Raw genomic sequence first — 18,362 nt, 5'->3', positions numbered from 1 at the left:
TTGGTTCAGGTCATGATCCCAGGGTCCTGGGATCCAGCCCTGTATCCCGGCTCCCTGTCCCTCGTGGAACCTGCTTCTCCCTCTCCCTCTGCCTGCTTCTCCCCCTGCTCGTGCTCTCTCTCTGTGTCAAATAAATAAATAAAATCTTAAAAAAATAATAAAAACAAAACAAATGAGCAAAAGGGGAAAAAAGAGACAGACAAACCAAGAAACAGACTCTTGGGGCACCTGGGTGGCTCAGTCAGTGGGGTCTTGATTTTGGCTCAGATCATGATCTTGGGGTCCTGGGATCAAGACCTGCATTGGGCTCCACACTCAGCGGGACATCTGCTTGAGATTCTCTTTCCCTCCGCACCTCCTCCTGCTCGTGTTTTCTCTTTCTCTAAAGTAAATAGGTGCATATTTTTAAAAAATAAAAATAAAAGAAACAGACTCTTAACTACAGAGAACAAAGGATGGTTACTAGAGTGGAGGCGAGTGGGGAGGTGGGGGAAATAGGTGATGGAGATTAAGAAGTGCAGTTGTTATGATGAGCACTGGATGATGTATGGAATTGTCCAATCACTATATTGTACACCTGAAACTAATATAACACTGTATGTTAACTATACTCAAATTAAAATAAAAAGAAAAAAACAAACAAAGCAAAAATCAACAAGTGGGACAACATCAAAGTAAAAGCTTCTGACAGCAAAAGACACAATCAACAATATGAAAAGGCAGCCTAACAAAATGGGAGAGAATATTTGCAAAGCACATATCAGAAAAGCAGTTAGGGCGCCTGGGTGGCTCAGTCGTTAAGCGTCTGCCTTCGGCTCAGGTCATGATCTCAGGGTCCTGGGATCGAGCCCCACATCAGGCTCCCTGCTCGGCGGGAAGCCTGCTTCTCCCTCTCCCACTCCCCCTGCTTGTGTTCTCTCTCTCACTCTCTCTCTCTCTGTCAAATAAATAAATAAAATCTTTAAAAAAAAAAAAAAAGAAAAGCAGTTAATATCCAAAATATATAAAGAAATCACACAACTCAATAACAACAAAAAAAAAGTCTAATTTAAAAATGGGCAGAAGAACTGAATGGACATTTTTCCAAGGAAGATATCCAAATGGCCAATAAATACATGAAAAGATTTTCAGCCTCACTAACCACCAGGGAAATGCAAATCCAAACCACAGTGAGATAGGATTTCACACCTGTTACAATGGCTATCATCAAAAAGACAAAAGATAACAGGTGTTAGCGAAGGTATGGAGAAAAGGAAACCCTGTATACTGTTGGTGGGAATGCAAACTGGTGCAGCCACTATAGCAAACAGTATGGAGGTTCTTCAAACACTAAAAATAAAGCTACCATACGATCCAGCAATTCCCTTTTAGGTATGTATCCAAAGGAACTGAAAACAGGATATTGAAGATACATATGCACTCCCATGTTTATTGAAACATTATTCACAATAGCCAAGATTTGGAAACAACCTAAGTGTCCATCAAAGGATGAATGGATAAAGAAGATGTTGGGTTGCCTGGGTGGCTCAGTCATTAAGCATCTGCCTTCCACTCAGGTCATGATCCCGGGGTCCTGGGATCGAGTCCCGCATCGGGCTCCTTGCTCAGTGAGGAGCCTGCTTCTCCCTCTCCCTCTGCTGCTCCCCCTGCTTGTGCTCTCTCTCTCTCTGACAAATAAATAAATAAAAATTTTTAAAAAAAGAAGAAGAAGAAGATGTTGTACAAACATACAATGGAATGTTACTCAGCCATAAGAAGGAATGAAATCTTGCCATTTGCAACAACATAGATGGACCTAGAGAGTATGTTAAACAAAATAAGTCAGTTAGAGAAAGACAAATACCATATGATTTCACTCATATGTGGAATTTAAGAACCAAAGAAAATGAACAAAGAAAAAAAGAGACAAATAAAAAACAACAGACTCTTAACCATAGAGAACAAACCAATGGTTCCCAGAGGGCGGGTGGGTGGGGGAATGGGTGAAATAGGTGAGCACTGAGTCATGTATACAACTGTTCATCATATTGTACACATGAAACTAATGTAACACTGTATCTTAATTATACTGGAATTTTTAAAATAGACAAGTTAATAATAATTTTAAAATAATAAAACTTTCAAAGAAAGAGAAAAGAGAAAGCCACCATTACATTCAGCATTGTTATTTTACTATGGCTTCTTATGTGCCACATTTCACAATAATATCTTTCTCTTCTTCCCTTGATACCCCCACTTCAAGATTTCCAGTTTGATAGATTTTCTAATCCTTTAAATCCAAAATTTGGAAACTGCCAAGTGACTTCTCCCTTCTTTCCTCAGTCCCCAGAATATTCAATCCATTTCCAAATCCTGCCTTTCTCCCTTCACAGATGCCCTCGTATCTATCTTTTCCTTTCCACTGTACTGTACTGTTTATTTGGAACCTGAGCCCAGCTATTACAATACCCTCCCAAAAGGTCTCCCTGATTCTGGTCTCTTCCCCTTCTGTGTACAACAAGATTACCCTCTTATATCATCATGCCTCATCCTTGCATAAAAGATCTTTTTTTAAGATTTAAGGTCTTAAAATGTAAAAGACTCCTTTATCTGATCTCCAAGGCCGTACCTGATCTGTGTCAGTTTGCAAACCGGGGACTTCCTGGATGGAAGCTGAGACGGCCCCCTGCACACGCGGAGGGCAAGGAGAGACCGCGGAAGATGCAGGCCACTCCAGAATGGTAGCAGGCGGGTTTCACGCGGATGGGAGCTTAAGAGGCCCATCTTCAGTTCCACCAGAGGACTGACTGGGTTTCCGCGCTCGCGCACCAGAATCTTAAAAGTTTGTAGAGAAGCCTTAACTGACATATACTGTCCTGATCTCAACACCTCACTGGCTCCAGGCTGTGTCCTTGAAAATAGCTCCCACTGTGGGATGGGTAGGAGAAGGTACATTCCAAGGCCGAGGGAGGCGGGGAGAAGCCTCCTATTGCCCGCATCCAGCTCGAGGGTCAACCAGCGGTCAAGTCCTCTCGATGACCTCCTCCAACAATGTGGCACTGCCTACTTGTCTGTCTTTTCCTCCTCATTTTCTGCCTCAATCGCTGTGCTGCTTCAGCCAATTAGGCCTTTTTAAGTTCCGCACACTCGCTGATTTCTTCGCCATAGCAGGACCGGGGTGCCGACTCTTCCTTTTTGCCTTTATGATCTCTCCTGGGACCTTTAGGGGGCTGGTTCTTTCTCATTTTCCAGTTCTGAGTCAGATATCACCTCTTAAGCCTTTCCTGAACACCCCTAAGGAAGTGACTGTCATTCACTGGTTATTCTCCATCTCATTACCCTGGATTTTATATTCTTAGCGATTGTAGCAATCTCTGAGTATCTTGCTCATTTATTTCTTTACTTGTTTATAGTCTAGTTCCCCCCACCAGAGAGTGATCTCCACAAAAATAAGAATTTATCTCTTATTTATTGCTGTACATATAGTTCATTGCATAGTTCCAGCTTCACAGAATGTGTTAATAAATATTATTGAATAAATTTTCTCTCTCTCTCTCAATAAATGAATAAAATCTTTTTTAAAAAAAAAGAAAAGAAAAGAGCTAGATGTAAATGCCTTGATATATGCAGCAAAAGACTGACCCAGGTTATCTCTAAGGCTGAGGTTATCTGAGGTTATCAGGAAAAGTCTGAAATTTCACATCCTTTTATGAAAACATTTGCCAGAAAAAGTATATGCAGACAGCAATCATTTGAAATGTGACTACTGACAACTCATTTTTCTTCAATAATTTGTGTAAGGTCAAGAAGTCAGTTCTACAAGAACAAAGTTTTATATCTATAAATTGAAAATCTCTGATTCCTCTAAAAGTAAATTAAGAAGCTAAAAGCTTTGAAATATCAAAAGAATTATGTGTGCCCTTTACATAAAATGTGTGGGCGAAATTCTGGTCTGGGGGTTAAAAAAATTAATATCAGCATGATTCATAAAATAACTTCTCTTAAAACCAGTGAGGCCCCTAGAATTATGTTTCTAATGAAAAGCCTTAGGGAAATCACTGTGTCTAGCTGCGCTTTAGGGCATCCCAGCTTTCCCTCACATGTGTGGCCAGGGAGATACGTTCCTCTTAATGAGATACTGCTTCTAAGGATATTTCTCAGAAGCCACTTCAGCAGTTTTGTTTTTTTTTCTTGCAGTTTTAATCTCCACATAGCAATAAGTCTTTAACTGTATCTGACAAATTTACCCACAAATTTTTATCATTTTATAAAAATGTCGCACATACATTTCAAATTGGCTAAAATGCAACTGATTTTTCCAAACTAATAACCACCTAACTCAAACCAATTATTAGAAAGTTAACACAATGACTCATTCCCTTACCTACCTCAATGCTTTACTCAAATGCCACCTTTTCAATGAGTCCCTCCCTGAGCACACTACCTAAAAATTGAGTTTCACTGCCCCAAGCATACACAATCTCCCTCTCCTGCTTGATTTTTCTTCATAGCATTTATCATATTCTAAGAACATACTGTGTATTTTATTTATTTATTGTCTGTGTCAATCCTACTAGAATTAAGAATTAATTAATTAATTAATCCTACTAGAATTAAGTGCCCTGAAGGTAGGAATTGTGGTCTGTTCACTATTGTATCTGAGGAACCCAGAAGAATATCTGGCACATAGTAGGTACTCAATAAATATATTTGCTGAACGAATGAATGAATGAACAGACGAATTCTCTTCCAAGAGACCTTTAAACTCAGACCCGACAGACTACTTGTGATAGAATCTGTGCCTGCTAAATGATATAAGCCCAGAAAATGATCTGGCACCTCTGTTGGCCCCTTCTAGCTCCTCCATACAAACCCCAGCAGGAAGACGCACAGATACAAGCAAACACAGGCTGATATTATCAGGGAATTGCTTCTGTTTTACCTATAAATACATCTTCCTGGAATAAGAAAAGAGAGATGGCAGGTGGGTCAAAGCCTTGTCCAACACTGTATACTCAACAATAGCGACAAAACCTTACCCAGAATTCAACAAGAGCACAGGGGTTCATAAGCTTGTCTCCTACCTCAAAAGAACTATGTCTAACACTTTCCAAATTGTACTTGGTGTAAATTGTTTGGATAACCTAACCACAAGGTTAATATAATAGAACTGCCAATGTGCTAGTACCCTGGATGAAACAATAAAGAAAACAGTGACGTGATCATGGTTAAGCCTTAAACAACCTGTTTTGCTTTAGCAACCTCTAAAAGCCTGTTTTTAAGAACTTAAAAATCATTTGTAACAAACTGGGCTCTGTGACTTTTTCTGGTCTTACCTATTACCGACAATTAGATTGCAAGAGATTGATGATGCCCCATGGTTTGTGTTACTGCTTTTAGAGGACTGACAGAACAGAAGTGGTTTAGGTCAAATATATTATTTAGAACTGCAATGGCAAGTGGGAATCAAGTTCAAATAACAAAAGTATAATGCCCAAAACCAAATGCCAAGACTTAAGATTCAGGGTTCAACAGACAAAATTAGAATTTACAAAGCCTATTTACAAACTTTCTCTCTTTTTTTTTTAAGATTTTATTTATTTATTTGACAGAGAGAGACACAGAGAGAGGGAACACAAGCAGGGGGCGTGGGAGAGGGAGAAGCAGGCTTCCCACAGAGCAGGGAGCCCGATGCGGGGCTCAATCCCAGGACCCTGGGACCATGACCTGAGCCAAAGGCAGACGCTTAACGACTGAGCCACCCAGGCGCCCCTATTTACAACCTTTCATTCATTTATTCAATCAAGTACTTATTTAGTGCCTCTATGTACTGTGGACTGGTAGTGCAGTCATGAACACTGCATTCCTGCTCACCTATTTCCTAAAGAATACTTCCTTCAGAAAACCCTTAATTACAGGTAAAATTCAAATCAGATATATAAGTTTCAGACAATCCAAAAGCATAATCAAAGAAATGGGAAAGAGATTATACAGATCAAGGCAAAATGAGAAGCTGCAATCATGTCCCTAAGTCAAATGAAGATGATTCATAGAAAAAAATCAAATTAATATCTGAGTGCCTGGGTGGCTCAGTCGGTTGAGCATCCAACTCTTAGTTTTGGCTCAGGTCATGACCTTGGGGTCCTGGGATCAAGCCCCAAGTAGGGCTCCACACTCAGTGGGGAGTCTGCTTGGGGATTTCTCTCCCTCTCCCTCTCCCCTCCTCTCTAAAGTAAATAAATCTTCTTAAAAAATCAAATTAATATCAAAAGTACTAAAGAAGAGGGGTGCCTAGGTGGCTCAGTCAGTTAAGCATCTGACTCTTGATCTCAGCTCAGGTCTTGATCTCAGGGTCATGAGTAGAATACGTCTCAACAAGGAAAAAACTTATGACAATTAGTACTGGTCTTTTTTAACAAGTACAGTATTTAGCATCGTATCTTCCCTTGAGGACCCTTGACAGTATGTATCTCAGCCTTTCTTTTTCTTATCAATTCAAAACAAATGTTTTTCTCCATACATGAAACAAACAAAAAATGAGCCATGTCTAACAGTGAAATAATACAGGAATCCTTAGACTTTTCTCATCCTACAATTCTCTTTTCTCATCACCACAGATACCACCCCACCCTGTATTCTACTGGATGGTATAATGACAAAGAGCTTTGGACCAGGAACCATCATGTCTGGATTTTAGTTCTGGATCTACCACTAATCATCTGTGTGAACTTTGTGTGAACTGTGACAAGTTACTTAGCATATATTGATCTCATTTTTCTCATCTGCAAAATTGAATAATATCTGCCCTAACTACCTCACAGATTGATTATAAAGGACAAATGGCATAATGTATTTGATAATTACCCATTAAATTATTATAGGGCAAATATAAGTCCAATACCTATGTTTTTCTTAAAAGTTATATTGACATTCAACAGTGTAAGCAAGTAGAACATGTGATTAATAAGATATTACTGTATGTAATTAAGATCTCAGTCATATGTCTTTTTAGATCATTATGGTAGACTTGAACAAAAGGATTTGTTAGTTGACATTCTATCAAGACCTCCAGAAGTTAAAGATTGTTGGGTGTATTATCTACCTAGTTATTTAAAAACAAAAAGCAAAAAAACAAACAAACCCTCATCCTACTTTGCAGTGTTAAATTAATTGGACAAAGAGGACCTTAGCCTGAGACAGTTCTTTTTTATTTATTTATTTGTTTTTTTTTAAAGACAGACGGTTCTACTGCTTTGGCAGCCTACATAAGCAAACTCAGACCTTAGCCTGTAAATGCCTCAAGGTTAAAAAATCAAAACTTAGGGACAATTGATCACAAATAGCCAATGAGGCTTTTCAAATAAGGCAACCATGTAAGCTATAACCAACCAAATAATTTCCTCACCTTCCTTCTGTGTCTTCTCTATAAAAGTCTTACCCCTACCTCCTGTCTGTGGAGCACTCCTAACCACTTCTAGTTTGGTGCTGCCTGATTAGAACAGACATTTGTTCAAATAAACTCTTAACATGATTAACATGCCTCAGTTTATCTTTCAACAGCAGTATGCCTCGCATTTTAATACAGAAATCCAGGAGTCATCCTAGACCCCTACCTCTCCATTTGCTAGCCTTCCTCTTATTTTGTCACCAAGTCAATTGTTCTTGATATATGTGCCAAATATGTTCACTTCTCTTTCTCTCCATGGTCATCATCCCATCCAGGGCAAAATCATGATATTTATGCATCCCGGAATAGTTAATAATTCGGTGCCACTCAAAAAATATCCTTTAAATATTTGTGAAATATTTGTTTAGAAGAAGGCAAAGTCTTACAGGGGAAATGGAAGACAGCAGCACTCTCTCTCTTGTGCAATTCATTTCTATCCCTATGAGGCAAAAGGGCTCATCCATTTGATATGGTTACTATCGATTAATACTGGGACATTTTTCTTGTCAGAAGGTGGGTGGAGGTAATTCACACTTATCCCAAGTAACTAATCCAGTATTTCTTCAAACCACATGAATACTCTTCCTTAGGGGAGTTTATTAAACAAAATTTTCTTCACGTTGAAATATACACAGCCATAGTTAGTACCCTTTAGTGAATGGCACTCTGGGAAACTACTTGGGTGGTATATCCCTTCATCAAAGTCTAACTTTCATCCTAGTGATCCTTAATTCTCAGCTGGACAACTAACTTGTAACTTGTCTTCTTAAATCAGTTCTTGAGCCCCTCTCCAATTCTGACACCAATTACAATCTGTGTCTTTTTTCCGCACTACCGAGCAATTCTCTGACACCAGCTGCATGTCCTACCATTCAACTCAATTCTGACACTCTCTACTTGGAGACAGCACCAGATCCCACAGGTTAAGGGCTCAGTCCTACAAGACTTCTCTCCTCACCCATCCCAGATGCCAATTACAATACCAGGTTGTTACCTGTGCTTCTGACCAACTGGCTATAAATGGAAGGTTCCAACAACTCCCACTCTAGGTTTGATTAATTTTCTAGAATGGCTAACAGAACTCAGAGAAACATTTTACTTACTATATTACCACTAATTATGAAAGGATATAACTTAAAAATAACCAGAAGGAAGAGACGCATAGGGCAAGCTACGGGAAAACAGGCACTGAGCTTCCATGCTCTTTCTGGGTACTTTTCCTGAATCCCCACATGTTCACCAACTAGAAGCTCTCTGGTCCTTGTTCTTTTGTGTTTTTATGGAGGGTTCATTACATAGGCATGACTGATCAAATCATTGATCATTGGCAATTGATTCAACCTCCAGCCTCTCTTCCTTCCCCAGGGGTGGGTTGGGAGGGAAAGGGACTGAAAATTACAAACCTTTAATCGCCTGGTTTGTTCTCCTGGCCACAGACTCCATCCTTAGGTATTATACAAAAGTCACCTTCTTAACATAACAAAAGACACTTTTATTGTTCTCTTCACTAGGAAAATTCCAAGGGTTTTAGGAGCTCTGTGCCAGAAATGGGACAGATACCAAATATATATTTCTTATTATAAATCACAGTAGCACACCCTCTAATCCTTTTTCTACACTGCAGACAGAGTGAGCTTTACAAAATGCCTATATGTTACTCTCTTACATAAAATGTGCTGATGGCTTCCCATTTATCTTAGGATAAAACAGAGTGCTAAACAATGTCTACAGGCCCTCATTATCTACCTTAACTGCTCTCCAGTTTCATCTGATGCCCCTCTTCGAATGCCAGACCCACTTCTTCCATCTTCACCAGTGTGCCGTATTCCTTCCAACCTGGGGCCTTCTGCACATGCTGCTTCTGTCTGGACTATTTCCCCAGGCCCACCCCTACCCCTCCACATGCTTTGCTTATGAACTTTATTCCATAACCTTTCTGCCTAGATGACATTCCCATAATGTAGTCCTTCAATACGATGCTTCTCTTCAAAGTACTCATCCAACTTATTACTAAATTGTTAATTCTCTACATATATATTTGATTTCTACTCACTCTTCTGAAATACATGCTCAACAAGATAAAGGGCAGGCATGATATCTCTTTTATTCATCTTTGTGCCTCAACACCTACTATATCTTATATAAATGCCATCTCCAAGCTCCTGAGACTTGAATATAATTTTTCATGACATCTCTTCTCTCCTCAGGGCACCTTTCCCCTACTCTCTATCTCACACAATTTTTCTACCTGGAATGCTCCTGTATATTCATCAAGGTGAAACTCAAATATCACCTTGTCATTATCATAGTTTTACCCTACCACCCACAGGAAGCAATAACAAATTCCATTTCATTGATCAACAACTTGATACATAGCTTATTAGAATGTGTGACAGGGCGCCTGGGTGGCTCAGTTGGTTAAGCGACTGCCTTCGGCTCAGGTCATGATCCTGGAGTCCCCGGATCGAGTCCCACATCGGGCTCCCTGCTCGGCAGGGAGTCTGCTTCTCCCTCTGACCCTCCTCCCTCTCGTGCTCTCTGTCTCTCATTCTCTCTGTCTCAAGTAAATAAATAAAAAAATCTTTAAAAAAAAAAAAGAATGTGTGACAAATTCTATGGCAGGTATTTCTATGGGCTTTACTTCCCATGTGAAATCCTTAAGCACATAAATCATCATTGAAGTCATTTATTCTATTCCTCAAATATCTGGCTTTCTTCTTTCTGAATATTTGGTTAATTTATGCTTCCTATCCCCTCAAAGGCAGCTGTGATCATGTCACTTGCTTCAGGCAATGAAATATAAGTGAAAGTGGTCTGTGTCTGGAGTCACGGGGGTGGGGCCACTGAGGACCTTGGTGGCATGACTCCCACATTGCAGAGTCTGAGGGGTGAGACCCATGCTAGGAAGAGGAAGAAGGAAGAAACGAAAGAAGAAAAGAAAAAGAAAAGGTATCCATATCATCCTACACCTCTCATCTTCCTGCTTTCATTCTCCTGACTAATTCAAAATTAGACATTTAAGAGTCATCTTTTAAAGTTCATTCCTGCGACACACCTGGCTGGCTCAGTCACATGAACATGTGACTCTTGATCTTGGGGTTGTGAGTTTGAGCCCCACATTGGGTATGGAGATTACTTAAATAAATAAAACTTTAAAAAATTTAAAGTTCACTCCTGCATTACTTGTAAGATTGCCCTTTGTTACATATTATCTTTTCAAAGATGTTTGCATAGCAAACAGCTCTACAGACAGTGTCTCTCTTCAGAGCAAAGGACAGGTTTGGAAGATAGAGATAGCAGCTCTCTCTGAATCAAAGGACAGGTATACTTACTGCCTTTTATGAAATACTCAGATTCTCAAAGCTAAAGATTCCTCTCCTGTAACATAATACACTACATATACAGGTGTCATCTGTCACTCTGGGCATGGACTCCAGGAATGGCACAAAAATGTTGATTGATACTGTGGCCACTGCTATTTCCGGGAGTAATAAATTGACCTTGGTCTCTGACTCAGGAGTCTCATGTCTTCCACCATCATTCACGAGACTGTGTCAGGTTAACTTGTTAGTTGTAAGTAGGGTGAAACCTCAGACTCTTCACAATTCTTAAAAATGAGATAGAGGTTCAAGAATAAACATTTCCATAAGGATTGCTAATAACACAAGTGTCACTCTATATGTTTTGATATATTACCTCTATTACCCTGTGATTCTTCCTTACTAAGACAAAACAAGTATAATGATAGTCTCAGGAAGCATGATGATCAACAGAAAGGCAGAGACATGGCTTTTGAGTTTCAAAACCCAAAACATTTAATTTTCAAGGGTTTGAGTTACTGAGGTCCCAAAATCTGAACTTTTAAAAGTATAAAATGGGGGCACCTGGGTGGCGAACTTGGTTAAGGCTCCGACTCTTGGTTTCAGCTCAGGTTGTGATCTCAAGGTTGTGAGATGGAGCCCGCCTCCAGCTCTGCACTCAGCGCGAAGTCTGCTTGAGATTCTCTCTCCTTCTCCCTCTGCCCTACCTGCTGGTGCTCCCTCTCTCTCTCTAAAATAAATAAGTAAATTTAAAAAATAAAAAAATGAAAAAATAAAATGTATGATGTGGCATGTGTATACAATGGAATATTATTCAGCCACAAAAAACAATGAAATCTTGCCATTTGCAACAACATGGATGGAGCTAGAGATATAATACAAAGTGCAATAAGTCAGTCAGAGAAAGACAAATACTATATGATTTCATGCATATGTGGAATTTAAGAAACAGAACAAATGAACAAAGAAAAAAAGAGGCAAACAAACAAAAAACAGACTCTTAAATGCAGATGTTTGCCAGAGAGGTGGTGGCTCGGGGAGATGAACGAAATTGATAAAGGGGATTAAAAGTACACTTATCTTGATGAGCACTGAGAAATGTATAGAATTGTTAAATCATTGTATTACCCATCTGAAACTAATATAACACTGTATGTTAATTGTACTTCAATAAAAAAATGTTAATTAAAAAATCTTTTAATAAATGAAATGTATGTTTTAAATGATAAATTAGAAAGAATAAAGGAAAAGACTACATAAAGACTCCCTTTTTTAAAAAGATTTATTTGAGAGAGAGAGAGAGAAAGCACGAGTGAGAGGGGCAGAGGGAGAGGGAGAGAATCTTAAGCAGACTCTGCACTGTGCACCGAACCAGAGGCGGGGCGGGGCGGGGGGGGGCGTGGCTCAATTTCATCACCCCGAGACCATGACCTGAGCTGAAACCAAGAGGCTTCACCGACTGCGCCATCCAGGCACCGTAAGACTCCCTTTAACGGTGGGGCCTGTGGGAAAGGGGGAGGAAGAAGAGAAAACTATGAAAGCAAGAAGGCTATATGCTGTTGGTCCCCTAAGAAAGAGTCCTTAAAGCCTGGGGAGTGGGAGGCAGAGAAACCCTGGAATCTGAGAAGAGGGGTCGTCTGTGTTCTCTGTTTTCACATAAAACAGAGAAGACTTGACAGCTATGTCCTTCCGCAGCATAGGAGAGTAGTAAACAGAATACCTGCCAGATTTATCTAGTTGGAGACATTCCACCTTCATCCTTGGATCCAGGAGTAGAGCTAAAGTTTCCTTACATACCGAGTGGGGCTCAGAAGCTGTGAGATTCAGACACACATGTCTCAATGAACACACATGTATTCTAGTGACACTCACGGACTGATTACTGAAAGTGAGAAAAAGTGGTGTACGTCTCAGCTAATGTCGTGTGCATAGATGACAATAACCAAGAATGAAAAAAATCCTCTCAACCTCCTAGTAAGCCCTCTAGGACTTAGATACAATACAGGAAAAATGCATGCAAGAGTGGGTACCCCTTGAAATGACTAAACTAAGATTTAATCTTCAACCAGCAGGCAGTATAGGAGTTCAAGAAAAAAAAATGAGGAGTGTTTTTTTATTTATTCTTGTACATCATGGCCCTGAATTCCTAAAACAATCAATTTTAAGGATGCATTTACTGTGATTCATCATTTAGGGGAAAAAAAAAAAAGGGAAAACCATGTCTTCTTTTATGTTCCTTGCCAGAGTCTCCTGAATTCTTCAGCTCTCATTATTGATGGATTCCCAGAACTGCAGTGAGGTTGAACCATGATGCAGTCCACCTGCCATTATTTCTACAGCAAGGGGATTTTTAGAGACTAGCTCTAGCTAAACAACTGGGAGTCATATAAATAATGGAAACTATTCCCCACCTTACTCTGCCCTCCTCTGTCTGTAACTATTTTGCAGACAGAGGGAATTGGCAATTTCAACTTGATAAACATTTTCTCTTACAAGTAGATAAGATAGATTTTATTTACAAAAGCATCAATTTCACATGTAAAATTAATACCTATACTGTATTACTCAGATCCTGTATTTTCTGAATCTCTCTGCATCCTTTCAAAATTGTACCTTAAGGGGTCCACCTTCATCCCAATGCATTTCAAAAACAGAAATGTTCAATGAAATCGGAAAACTACATAAATTTGCAGTCTTCTGTAAAGCTTTTTCTTCTAGAAAAAATTCCTCAGTTTTTATAACAATCAAGCAGCAATTCCAAAGGTTAAATTATTTGGAGGGGGGGGGGTTGTTTGTTTTTTATAGTAATGTTTATTTAGGTAAACCAAAGATAAAATTACTTTTAAAGTTTCTACCAAACCTTGGGTGCCTGGGTGGCTCAGTCATTAAGCGTCTGCCTTTGGCTCGGGTCATGATCCTGGGTCCTGGGATCGAGCCTTGCTTCAGGCTCCCTGCTCTGCGGGAAGCCTGCTTCTCCCTCTCCCACTCTCTCTGCTTGTGTTCCTTTTCTCGCTGTGTCTTTCTCGGTCAAATAAATAAATAAAATCTTTAAAAAAAATAAAAAATAAAAAAATAAAGTTTCTACCAAACCAAGACATGCTAAAGAGGTTACATATTTAGCTATGTCCAAAAGGGAACTCAAGATGCCCAAAACAAGAGAGAAAAATTATATGATTTAAAAGAGAACTTGATATAAAGCAGTCACCAATCCCCAGGTAAAGGTTATATTTGAGAGACAAAAATAGAGAGAGAATAAAATTTTACTTCCCCAACACAAATTTTCCACAAACCTGCCTTATATATGAACATCTTTCCCTAATATCTATGGCATTCTTGTATCATATTGATGTTGTAATGGTCTATGAAATGCTCTCTACACTGGTTGCCGCCCCAACTCTGGCCTTCTTTTCATTCATATATAAATCTTTTAATTATCTCTTAGGCACACACACGCACACACACACACACACACAGGTCTCTTATAACCCTAACTGAAGACTCTGATAAACCCAAAAAATGTCTATAGCTCTCATCACCAGACTAGTAACACCTTTTTCATCCTCCAGTCTGTCACTTATGTCTGACCTATCTAATGGATCATGATGTTATTTGAGTGTTGGGAATATGACTAATATAACTTTCTTATTCCCAAAAGAGCCCAGCCCCTTGTTGGGACTCAATAATTGAAGTAACTCTGAAAAATCTTGCAGAGTTTAATAAAAATTAAATTCCTTGATTCTACTAAGAAAGTATTGCAATCTTCCAAAAAAGAAGAATTTACTAAAAGAATGGCCTCAGATTATATCAATTTGGTATAGGGTCTAACTTGAAGAGACACCTGTAGATACCCATTACAACCTTGTGTTTAGGGCTTTTGGACTCTGATTTGCAATGTTTTTCATTATGAGAGGTAAAAGAAAACTTAATTTAGCTGTTCCCGAAGCCCTGTATTTCAGAGATTATGTTGCAAATAAAATAATAAGTTGATAAGTAAAGTGGAAATAAACCAGAAACAGATGGATATTGCCCTCAAATCAGACATGACTTTAAAAGTTTAAGACAAAGGTGATAGGCAAAAAAAAAAAAAAAAAAAAGATTCTGAGTTTAATATCTTCCAGAAACTTGTACAAATTATCTTGAGAGTACAAAATCATTTGGCTTCATCCATCCCTGACAAAGTGTACATAAATATAGTCTGCAATATCTTTCTTCTTTATTAGCCTTCAAGATATGTTTCTGCTTGAGTAAATGCACATCCCTCCCTTCTAATCTAATCTCTCCAATTCTTTCCCAATTGTACATTTCTTTTGCCTAACATCATATCTTTGTAACCAGTTTTACAGCAAAGAAATAAAAGTTTTTAAAAAGCCAGAGATTTATTTTTCTTGGGAGAAAAAAAAAAACCTCACACACACAAAACGATGCATGAAAGTCAAATCAATACATCTAACCTTATTCTGACTTCAGCTTTCAGGTAAAAGGGCTTATTTGTTCTCTAACACTTTTAAAAATATATATAAATTACAAATATGAACAAGTATTTATGTTCACTGAAAATTATGTAAAGAATTTATTCTCATCTTGGTAAAACATTTCTAGTGCAAACATGTTAATGAAACAAACAAATGATGTTAACCCTATAATGATGGAGATGATAATGACAATGATATGATGGGACGTTAAAGACCAGGTTTCATACCTAAGCATCTCTATATACCAGCTGTGTAACCTTAGTCTAGTTACTTAAATTCTGAACCTCAGTTTCTTTATCTTTGAAATGCTGTTGTAAGGATTAAATAAAATAAATGAAGCTCCTTAAAGAGAATCATCTATTAATGTTAGTTTCCCTTAGTATCAGTTAGATTACTTGCAGTCATATGTCACAATTATCATGGTTTGCCCAAGTAGGGGTTTATTTTTTTCACCTAACAGAAGACTGAGGCACAAAGTCCAGGGCTAATAGAGTGCTTAAGGAAGCCATCCAAGACCCAGGCTCCTTGCTGATCTCTGGTCTATCCACTTTAGTAAGTGGCTTCATCCTTATGGCCAAAAGATTGCTGCTCTCCTTCCAGACAACACTTTTTTCCCCCAGACAACACTTTTGATTCATATTAGCATAGTACCTTTTTACCTTTAATCTTTACTTTTATTATTTTTTACATTTGCTTTTGACCCCCTTTACCTTTAATCTTTCTGTGTCTTAACATTTAAAATGAGTTTCTTATAGACAATATAGGTGGGTCAATTCTTCTGAACACCCAGAAGGTGGATTGCTGGATTATATGGTAATTTTATTTTTAATTTTTTGAGGAACCACCATACAGTTTTCCATGGTAGCTGCACCAGTTTGCATTCCTACCAACAATGTACAAGTGTTCTAATTTCTTACCAACAATATACAAGTGTTCTAATTTCTTACCTTTACTTACTTTTTCTTTAATATCATAGCCCTTGTAACTGGTGTGAGGAGAAATTTCATTGTGGTTTTGTTTTGTTTTGCATTTCCCTGATGGTTAGTGATGCTAAGCATCTTTTCATATACCCATTGGCCATTTGTATATCTTCTTTGGAAAAATGTTTATTCAATTCCTTTGCCCATTTTTAAATCAGGTTATTTGTGGGATTTTTTGGTTTTGTTTTCTGCTGTTGAGTTGCAGGAGTTCCTTGTATATATTGGATGTTAACACCTTATGATAAGATACATGGTTTGCAAACATTTTCTCCCAATCCATAGGTCTTGTTGTCATTTTGTTGTTTCTTTTGCTGTGCAGAAGTATTGTAATTTGTTGTAGTTCCACTTTATTTTTGTTTTTGTTACTTGTGTTTTTGATGTCCTGTCCAAGAAATCCTTGCCAAGACGATGTCAAGAAGCTTGTCCCATATATGTTCTTCTGAGTGCTTAATAGTTTCTGGTCTTACGTTTAAATCTTTCATTCATTCTGAATTGACTTTTGTGTATGATGTAAGGTAAGAATGCAATTTCATTATTTTACATGTGGATATCCAATTTTCTCGACACCATTTGTTGAAGATACTATCTTTTCCACATTGTATATCCTTGGCTCCCTTGTCAAAGATTGGTTGACCATTTATGCATGGATTTATTTCTGGGCTTCTAAAATGTTCCAGTGGTCTAAATGTCTATCTTTATGCCAGTACCATACTGTTTTAGTAACCGTAGCTTGGTAATATATTTTGAAATGAGGAAGTGTGATGTTTCCCATTTTGATCTTCTTTAAAATTACTTTGGCTTTTTAAGGTCATTTGTGATTGCATATGAATTTTAGGATTTCTTTTTCTATTTCTGTTTAAAATGCCATTGGTATTTTGATAGGGAACACATCGAATCTGTGGATCACTTTGGGTAGTATGGACATTTCAACGATATTAAGTCTTGCAGTTTGTGAACACAAGATGCCTTTCCATTTATTTGTGTCTTTAATTTCGCTAAGCAATGTTTTATAGTTTTCAGTGTACAAGTCTTCCATTTCTTTAGCTAAGTATTTCTAAGTATTTTGTTCTTTTTGAAATTATCATAAAGTATTATTTTCTTAATTTCCTTTTTTGAAAGTTTATTGCTGGTGTATAGAAATGAAAAATTTCGTATGTTGATTTTGTAGCCTACAACTGTACTGAACTTGTTAGCAAATTTTATTGTATAGTCTTTAGGGGTTTATACATATAAGATCATGTTATCTGCAAACAAAGAAAATTTTATTTTTTCTTTCTGATTTGGATGACTTCTATATCTTCTTCTTGCCTAGTTGCTCTGGTTAGGACTTCCAGTACTTTATTGAATAGAACTAGTGAAAGAAGGCATTCTTGTCTTCTTTCTGATTTTAGAGGAAAAGTGTTCAGTTCTTCACTGTTGAGTATGATTTAGCTGTGGGTTTTCCACATCTGACTTTTATAATATTGAGGTAAATTCCTTCTATAACTAGAGAGTGGAGAGTTTTTATCATGAAAGGGTGTTGAATTTTGTCAAATGATTTTTCTGCATCTATTGAGATGACCATGAGACTTTTATCTTTCATTCTGTTAATATGATGTATGAAATTAATTTATTTTCCTATTTTGAACCATCTTTTCATCACAGGGATAAATATCACTTGATCATCGTGTATGATCATTTTAATGTGCTATTGAATTGAGTTCTCTAATGTTTTGTTGAGCATTTTTGCATCTGTATTCATTGGGGATATTGGCCGAGAGTTTTCTTCTTTTGTGGTGTCTTTATCTAGGTTTGGTACTAGGATAATGCTGGGCTCATAAAACAAGTTTGGAACTGTACTTTCCTCTTCAATTTTTTGGAAAAACTTAAGAAGAATTGGTGTTATTTCTTTAAATGTTTGGTTTAATTCACCAGTGAAGCCATCTGATCCTGGGGTTTTCTTTTTAGGATGTTTCTGATTACTGTTTCAATATTCTTATTTGTTATTAGTCTGCTCAGGTTTTCTATTTCCTCACAATTCAATCTTGATAGGTTGTATCTTTCTGGGAATTTATTAATTTCTTCTAGGTTTTCCAATCTGTTGGTATATAATTGTGCATAATTGTCGCTTATGATCCTTTTTAAAATCTGTGACTTCAATCGTAATGTCTCCTCTTTCATTTCT

The sequence above is a fragment of the Neomonachus schauinslandi genome, chromosome 4 (assembly GCF_002201575.2).
Source record: "Neomonachus schauinslandi chromosome 4, ASM220157v2, whole genome shotgun sequence".
Taxonomy (NCBI): Eukaryota; Metazoa; Chordata; class Mammalia; order Carnivora; family Phocidae; genus Neomonachus; species Neomonachus schauinslandi.
The sequence above is the reverse complement of the archived record's forward strand: the minus strand, read 5'-3'. Positions refer to the sequence as shown.